Source organism: Oncorhynchus mykiss, chromosome 16 (assembly GCF_013265735.2).
Source record: "Oncorhynchus mykiss isolate Arlee chromosome 16, USDA_OmykA_1.1, whole genome shotgun sequence".
In the NCBI taxonomy this organism is placed as follows: domain Eukaryota; kingdom Metazoa; phylum Chordata; class Actinopteri; order Salmoniformes; family Salmonidae; genus Oncorhynchus; species Oncorhynchus mykiss.
In genome coordinates, this window is record NC_048580.1 from 9,198,855 (window position 1) to 9,208,970 (window position 10,116).

The window sequence follows — 10,116 nt, forward strand, 5'->3', positions numbered from 1 at the left end:
CCTCTGCACATCCTACCATTCCAGTGTTTAATTGCTATATTGTAATGACTTTGCCACCATGGCTATATATTGCCTTACCTCTCTTATCCTGCCTCATTTGCACGTGCTGTATATAGATTTTCTTACTGTATTATTGACTGTACATTTGTTTATTCCATGTGTAACTCTGTGTTGTTGTATGTGTCGAATTGCTATGCTTTATCTTGGCCAAGTCGCAGTTGCAAATGAGAACTTGTTCTCAACTAGCCTACCTGGTTAAATAAAGGTGAAATAAAAAAATTCTGACATGCTGCAGGTGGCCCGGGCCTAGAGACATACCTGGTCCCACCTGACACACACACAGGGCATAGGGACCAGAGGACTCGACAACCAAGAAGTGAAGAAGATCCACTGACCACACACACACACACACAACTCTGGTCCAACCCCATTAGTTAAGCTGGACACAGGCCACCAACTTGTCTGTCCTCGGTACATACACACACACAATCAGTTTGCGCGTGGAAAACCAGTCAAATAATACCCATGATCCAAGTTGACTTAAAGGGTTTGAATACTTATGTAAATGTATATGTCCGTTTCTTTTAATTAGGAAAAGATGTGGAACAATTTCAAAAAACCTGTTTTCGCTTTGTAATTATGTGTAGATTGATGAGAGGGGAAAATGATTGAATCAAATGTTAGAATAAGGCTGTAACATCTGTAAAGTGTAAGGCTGTAAAGTCAAGGGGTCTGAATACTTTCCGAATGCACCTTATGTGTTTTGATTACGTGGTTTACTCCATAATTAGTTCATAGGCCTTGACACCGTAATATATAGGCTTAAGGCCAAAACAATCAGAAGACACAGCGGTAGAATAAATTCAACCACACATTTGTTTCATTATAAAACCGGAGAGCAACATCTGTCTGGTGAAATCCACAAAACGGATCGAACGTAACAGAGAGTTACATGATTGAAAGCATGGGCAAGCAAGGTTCTTCAAAAAATTATTGAACTTTTTTTTTTAAACCTTTATTTAATTAACTAGGCAAATCAGTTTTTTTTTTTTTATTGCAGCTAAACCTTTTACTTAACCTTAACTTAATTCTCCTAACCTGCCCTGTTAATTATCCCGTACAATCAAATTGTATTGGTCACATACATATGGTTAGCAGATGTCAGGCCTGTAATTAGGGTTGCAAAATTCCCAGATAAAAAAATGAATTCTGTTTTCTAGGGGTTTCAGGAATCTTCCGAATGTGATTTCTGGAAAACTTGGAAAGTGTATCAAGATTTTGCAACCCTACTTCAAGTTAAAAAAAATATTTGCCACATGCATCGAATACAAGAGATGTGGACCTTACAGTGAAATGCTTACTTACATACCTGCAAGTCACATTATGCAGGCTTGCAAAGTGATGTGTTATTCCTATTGGAATCCAGCCAGGATATACAACAGTTGGAAATTCTATTCACCTGCAACCTGCATTCATAATGACTGCCACGGTTCAGAATAGTGTGAGGAGACTACCTAATCCATTTCAACTAGAATAACCATTTCAGTAAGGGTGCAAAAAAACTAAATGATTAGTTTAGACATTTTTTATTGATCTTTGTACAGCATAAGATTAATCAATAAATCACTTGATGTTCTGGCAAAAACACAGATTTTAGAAACAATTCACAAAAATGGACATGCAGTAGAGCATGCATAATGTTGTTGATTTGACTTCTCATTTAGTTTGGAGTCCGTTTAAGTAATAATTACTTTTCATTGAACTTACTAAGTATTTGAGTTAAAAATGCAGATGGTCTTACAGTGTTAAAACAACACCAAAATACTGTGTTATGGAATAAAACTAAAAAGTGTAGCAGCATCATCTCTAATAGTTTTAAAGTCTGAATAACCCATGGTGTTAGGGAACCAACGCTCTAGGAGTGTTAGTTTGTCAACACTATGAACAGTGTTAGTTTAGTAACACTATTCTGATGGGTCACATATACACTTTCAGTGTTACATTTAACACTGTAGATGTAAAAATGTTGATCTGAATAATGCTATCTAGGGTTAAAGTTATGGTTCGGTTTTATGACTTTGTTGTTGTGCCAGCTAGTGACCACTCTGCAGAGCTGCCTCCACATACATGAGTCATCCAAATAAATGTCAACCCTACGAGCTACGGTAGGTACTGTGATGTCTGAAATATACATGATTGGTGTAGATAATAATTAAATACAAGACAACAAGCTCTATATGATAGAAGTATCATTATAAAGACTGGTTATTTCCAAAGGTGTATTTGTACATAAATCAATAACGATATTCATAACAAAATTCCCATTTAGAATATTACATAAATTATACAAACCAAGCTTAGTGGTAAATCACTGCTTGTGAGTTTTACAGAATAATACAACACATCACATGACACAGTGCCTTCAGAAAGTATTCACACCCCTTGACTTTGTTCACATTTTGTTGTGTTAAAGCCTGAATTGAAAATAGATTCAGCTGAGATGTTTGGGTCACTGGTCCACACACAATAGCCCATAATGTCAAAGTGGAATTAGGTTTTTCAAAGGTTTTACAAATAATGAAAAAAATAAAAATCTTAAATGTCTTGAGTAAAAAAGTGTTCAACCCCTTTGTTATGACAAGTCTAAATAAGTTCATGAGTAAACATTTGCTTAACAAATCACATAATACATTGCATGGACTCACTCTGTGTGCAATAATAGTGTTTTAACATGATTTTTTAATGACTACCTCATCTCTGTACCCCACACATACAATTATCTGTAAGGTCTCTCGGACGAGCAGGGAATTTCAAACACAGATTCAAGGACAAAGACCAGGGAGGTTTTCCAAATGCCTTGTAAAGGGAACCTATTGGTAGATGGGTAAAACAAAAAGCAGACATTGAATAGTCCTTTGAGCTTGGTGGAGTTACTAACTTGACTTTGGGTGGTGTATCAATACATCCTGCCACTACAAAGATACAGGTGTCCTTCCTAACTCAGTTGTCAGACAGGAAGGAAGCCGCTCATGAAATTCACCATGAGGCCAATGGTGACTTTAAAACAGTTACAGAGTTTAATGGCTGTGATAGGAGAACACTGAGGATGGATCAAACACATTGTAGTTACTCCACAACACTAACCTTGACTAGTTTGGTGGGGCGGCAGGTAGCCTAGTGGTTAGAGTGTTGTGCCATTAACCAATAGGTTCCTGGATTGAATCCCTGAGCTGACAACGTAAACATCTGTCGTTCTGCACCTGAACAAGGCAGTTAACACAGTGTTCCCCGGTAGACTGTCATTGTAAATAAGAATTTGTTCATAACTGACCTGTCTAGTTAAATAAAGGTAAATAAATAATAATAATTGACTGAGTGAAAAGGAAGCCTGTACAGAATAAAAATATTCCAAAACATGCATCATGTTTGAAACAAGGCACTATTGTAGTACTGCAAAAAACATGGCAAAGTAATTCAGTTTTTGTCCTGAATACAAAGTGTTCTTTTTTATGCAAATCCAAATCCAATACACTAGACGCTGGGAGATGAATTCACCTTTCAACTGGACAATAACCCATGGCCAAATCTACACTAGAGTTGCCAAGAAGACAGTCAATCTATGGCAAGATCTGAAAATGGTTCTCTAGCTATGATCAACAGCCAATTTGGTAGAGCTTGAAGAATTTAGAAAATAATAATGGGGAAATGTTGCACAATCCAGATGTGGAAATCTCTTAGAGACGTACAGAGACAGATTCACAGCTGTAATCAATGCAAAAGAGCTTCCACAAAGTATTTATTGACTTAGGAGTTTGACTACTTGTGTAAATTAGATTTTTCTGTCCCCACAAGGATAGTAGAACCAACACACACAGCTCCTCCAGACTGAAAGTTATGCAGGCTTCTGGTTTAGGGCCTCTCTGGTAGCTTTGTCATTGTTTCTCAAGGAACTATTAAGTCTTAAGATGCGAAACAGTAGAACACCCAGAACAGTGATGATACTGACGATAGGTGACCTGACGATCCCAGAAACGCTTGTTTTTCATTTGTCACTGAGAAAATAAAGAGAGGTTAGCACTCAGAATACTCACAAATGTTGCAGTATCAAGCCCCATATGGAATATATACACTGAGTGTACAACACATTCGGAACACCTTCTGAATATTGAGTTGCACCCCCCTTTGCCCTGAAAACTGCCTCAATTCATCGGGGCATGGATCCTACAAGGTGTCGAAAGCATTCCACAGGGATAATGGCACATCTTGACTACAATGTTTCCCACAGTTGTGTCAAGTTGGCTGGATGTCCTTTGCGTGGTGGACCATTCTTGATACACACAGGAAACTTTTGAGCGTGAAAAACCCAGCAGCGTTGCAGTTCTTGACACACTCAAACCGGTGCTCCTGGCGCCTGCTACCATACCTCATTGAAATGCACTTAAATCTTGTCTTGCCCATTCACCCTCTGAATGGTACACATACACAAGACATGTCTCATTTATATCAATGCTAAATAAATTAAATCCTTCTTTAACCTGTCTCCTCCCCTTCATCATCACTGATTGAAGTGGATTTAACAAGTGACATCAACAAGGGATCATAGCTTTCACCTGGATTCACCTGGTCAGTCTATGTCATGGAAAGAGCAGGTGTTCCTAATGTTTTGTTAACTCAGTGTATATGAATACTGTATTATCACATTTCATTTGAATTACTGGACCTTTTCCTGGTCATATCACATGAACCCATTTAACCTGTGTAACACTGGTCACTGTATATTAGCATTGTATTCACATGTAACTTACATGAAACAGTCAATGTGCCATGTCCGTTGCCACAGTCTGTGTTAATGGTAAAAGTGTAGTTTCCCTCATCAGCGTTGGTAACATTTTTGATCTCACAAAAGTAGGTGTTGGTTGTTATCGGAGTGTTACAATCTTTTGTACAATCACAATTTCGTATTGGAGTTTTTGATTTATCCTTCCAGAAATACTGTTCAGTTTTACATCCCGTCTCACTGTTACCTACATCACCCTTCTTATTCTGATATGCATCACTGTATTCCACTCTACATGTCAGGTTGTGGTTCTGTCCTGCTACAACCGATTGATTTTCACACGTGACATCAACCCCTGGAAAAACAAACAAGGACATGAATTAATCAACAAGCAACATAGTATCGGATGTCAATGAATGAAAGGACATCAATGGATAATATTGGGTATCAAACTATATCAAGGAATGAACATGCAGCATAATATCATAGCATTGTTCCAGTACATTTTACATGATGATAAACGTGTTCATATACTGTACATACAATGACAAATGTGTACATTCACATGTACATTATCATTCAGTGGTGTCCTGAAATGATTAACACCCTTCATAAAGATCAGCAATAATGACTGTACACTCCTAGAAGTAGAGCTGCCTGGAAGAACCTTTTGGTTTGCCACACCAGCGGAACCTCTGCAGCTCCTTGAGTAACCCCCCTGAAAAGGACTGGAAACTTTTGTTAATGTAAGGGGTTAAAATGTGAACCTTTTTATTAACATATTGTAGAGGTGTCAGACTGTTAGATTAGAGGCATAGCTTATTGGAGGCGTGGCTTTTAGCTAGTTCTTTATGGCCACCCGTTAGCGTAAATGTCATTCCCGTTCATAATTTTCATAATATTGAGTGTTTATGGATATTAGAGCAGTGGTACTGGGTTACCTTCAGACAAGTCTTGTAAGTCTTGTGGGCATACTAGAGTAAACAATTATCATGTACAGTGCCTTCAGAAACGTTTAATACCCCTTGACTTATTTCACATTTTGTTGTTTTACTAATTTTATTAAATATATGTTTTACACATAATACCTCACAATGACAAAGTGAATGCATTTTATTAGACATTTCAGTAAATGTATTGAACATTATATACATAAATATTGAATTTACATTAGTATGAGTCAGTAAAAGAAGCCTCGTTGGCAGTGATTACAGCTGTGAGTCTTTCTGGGTATGTCTCTAAGAGCATTGCACACCTGGATTGTGTAACATTTGCCCATTATTCTTTTCAAAACCTTCAAGCTCTGCCGAGTTGTTTGTTGCTAGACAACCATTTTCAGGTCTTGCTATAGATGTTCAGGTAGATTTAAGTCAAAACTGTAACTCGGCCACTCAAATCAAATCAAATGTTATTGGTCACGTACACATGGTTAGCAGATGTTAATGCGAGTGTAGCGGAATGCTTGTGCTTCTATTTCCGACCATGCAGTGAAAACTAACAAGTAATGTAACAATTTCACAACAGGAACATTCACTCAGGAACATTCACGGTCCAGTGTAGATTTGGCATTGTGCTATTGCCGTGTAGTGGCTCAGCATTCTTACTGGAACGAAATAGCACAGGCTGCTCTGAGAGTCAAATCAAATTCTGCTCACTTTGCAGCCGTGCGAGTTGGCAATACCGCGGGTGTGCAGATAACCAACAGCGGTGCCACAGGCCAGGGAAGAACAAAGATGCAAGGGTGGTGGGGGTGGGGTTGACGACAGTGTCCTAAACCGCAAATGTTAGCAGCCGTGTCTCAGATGTAGAGCACGTGGTCTAACAGGGACAGAATCAAGAGTTATGCAGTTACTTCCCTTCCTGTTTACAGAAGTGTCAGCAGCAATACAGGACTCATTCCTTATGGTGGCTGGGATAGAAGCCATTTCGGTTTTGGATAGTCTGTGTGAAATGCAGTGAAAACTAACAAGTAATGTAAGTATAGTTTGGATAGTCTGTGTGAAATGCAGTGAAAACTAACAAGTAATGTAAGTATAGTTTGGATAGTCTGTGTGAAATGCCAGGGGAAGGGATTCTAAAAGGTAACAAGTTAAAGCTGTTAAGATCAAACTCGCAAACTCAGAAAGAAAAAAATTGGGTTTTCAATTTCCGACTGCACTGTAGCTTAGTAGAACCCCCCTCTCTTGTTTAATGCACAAAAATGTAAGAGGGCAATTCTACCCAATGCAAACGCTGAGTGTTGGAGTGTGCCCCTGGCTAGCAGTAAAACAACATATAATACAAAATCTTGTCGTCTAGATTGCTTAAATAAGGAATGTGAAATTATTTTAACTTTTACTTTTGATACTGAAGTATATTTAAAACCAAATACTTTTAATCAAGTAGTATTTTACTGGGTGACATTCACTTTACTTCAGTCGTTTTCTATTAAAAGGCGTCTTGTCTTGTATGGTAATTGGGTACTTTTTCCACCACTGGAATTTATACACCTCTGTCAGCATCAATGAAGCTACAAAACTGTCTGTGTTCAATCTGAACATGACAATACAATGACATTTAATCAAATGTCTGTTTTTCTCTCAACATGGCAGGGTTCATAATTATTGACACCAATGAAGATTCTTATTAATAAAGTATTGAAAGGTTTAGTATTTGGTCCCATATTCCTAGCATGCAATTTGACTCTTCAAACTTGTTGGATGCATTTGTTGTTTGTTTTGGTTTGTGTTTCAGTTATTTTCTGCTCAATAGAAATGAATGGTAAATAATGTATTGTGTCATTTTGGAGTCATTTTTCTTATATATAAGAACAGCATATGTTTCTAAACACTTCTACAATAATGTGTTTGCTACCACGATGATGAATACTCCTGATTGAATTGTGAATAATGATGAGAGGGTCAAAGATCTTACCCCCAAGACATGCTAACCCCTCACCAATAGAATAACAGGGGAGGTTAGTATGTCTCGGGGCTATGATCTTTGAACCTATAACTTTCTCACTCATAACAACCATAATAATGTATAAAGTGTGCAGTTTACCTTGTTTTTCTGACTGGACATTAGAAGTGAGCAAACCGAGACTCAGAAACAGCAGAAGCATTTTGCCATGTGTCCTAAAGCACAAAGAACAAAAACCACAAAACATGAATAGCTTATACATTAACCTACACTAACCTACATCAGATTGGACATAGACTGTATGCTTCAAGCAGTAGTTCTATGTCTTGAAGGACTGGAATTAACCACAGCCCTGATCTGTAGTCATGGCAACTGTGGAGCTGTAGTGATATTTAAGAACAGGTCAGGAGAAATTCTGGGTGAATCTGAATAGTTTTCAAGTTCCACTCAAGCAGTTTTTTTAATTACTTTTCCTGATGAAAGACCATATCCAAAGTATAAATACAGTAGTGTATACACACTTAAGCTTTAGAAAAGACATTGAGAAAAATAGAGCTTTTTAGACTTATCTACAAAAGTCAATGAGTTAAAAAATACTTTGGCGTTGTAAAATGGGTATGAGAGGTTCTGCTTTGCAACCTGGGGCTCCCCCCGCACCAAAACTTCTCCACCCTGCATGCAATCTGCAAAGCCTGAACTTTTCCACATTTTTGCATTTTCCTCTCTCCACAGCCTTAGTAGGCCTACCAAAGAAACACCCAGAGTTCAACTGAATTCACCATCTAACACAGACTGTCATTAGCGCTGAGGAAAACAAAATAACCTTCTGAGATTGAGACCCTGAGAGTAATCATGAGATGTCCGTCGAGGTGACGTGACCAGCAAATCCTCACTCACTCACTCACTCACTCACTCACTCACTCACTCACTCACTCACTCACTCACTCACTCACTCACTCACTCCCTCACTCACTCACTCCCTCACTCACTCCCTCACGCGTGTTTTAAGGGCAGGCAGGCAGGCTGGAAGGCTGGCAGGCACACGCACACAATAATCTAAGTAGGTATGGATATTGTACTTACAAGCTTACAGCCTCTGAATGTTCTGCCATCAAATAAAGTTGTATTGTGCAGTGTCCCAGAAAATAACTGGGGGAGAAGAGTTTCGGTGGAGACAGGGGATACCCCCTTTCACAATCTCTACCCTACCTGAAGACTGTTGAGAAGGCATGCAACACGTTCTCTCTCTCTCTCTTCATCTCTCTCTCTCTCTCTCTTTCTCTTCTCTCTCTCTGACATATCCCAGACAGTCCTAATATGGGAGCTGAGGGAGGACAAAGCTACAGTAATTTCACTTTCACCAAGGGTTTTTTTCTTAGACAGGAAAGAACCCCAGACTAACTGGAGTTTCCAGACTACACTACTAAAATGCTATGTTTACATCACTTTACTTTTGTCAGAGCAGAGGTGTATGATTTGATGTGGATGATTTTCCATACATTTTCTCAATTCTAGGATCTAGATTCTATAGCATTCGAGAGAGAGAGATAATCCCCGTCTAATTTCAGAATGAATTCAAATCAGACTGATTTCAGTCTAAATTGTATTAATGCTCAACGTGTGACAATGACACCACAGGTACACGTTGAAATAAAAAGCATTCTGCAATTGGTACCTCTGTTATTGGCCTTGTAAATGATTGAAATCTAACCAATATTTCTTGAAGAGTATAACATATAGATGCCGCATGAGCTTAGTTCAACTGTCACATCAGAACCCCAAATGTAAGGTTGTTTTATTTATTTGTTTGTTGACAAAGCAAACGTAAAAAAAAAAACTCCTTATTGCCTCAAAACATGATTAAAACTATAATTGTTATATCATGAGTGGTCAGTCCTTGTATCCATAGTTGATCTAGCAATTGGAGAGTGGTTCAATTACTCCATCCCCATTCCTCAGCTGTTTACCAAATCAGTGGCGGCTTTGTTATTGTCCGAACTGCAGATTACCCCTTTTAAAAAACATGACTTGGTCTTCCTCTGTTTGAACATGAACATAACACAACTTAAACGTGTTTTGTACCGCTTTGAAGAGCTAGCTACACTAAATAGCCTGAAACAGGAGTTGTTCCTGTACAGGTATAACTCATGGCCCTGATTATACATTCACCAGACAGTTTATTAGGTACACCCATCTAGTACCGGATCGGACACCCCTTTGTCTCCAGAACAGCCTGAAATCTTTGGGGAATGAATTCTTCATGTCAAAAACGTTCCTCATGGATGTTGGTTCATGAAGGTAGGTGGGCTGTGAGCTACTGGTAGGTGGACTGCGAGCTACTGGTAGGTGGACTGTGAGCTACTGGTAGGTGGACTGTGAGCTACTGGTAGGTGGACTGTGAGCTACTGGTAGGTGGACTGTGAGCTACTGGTAGGTGG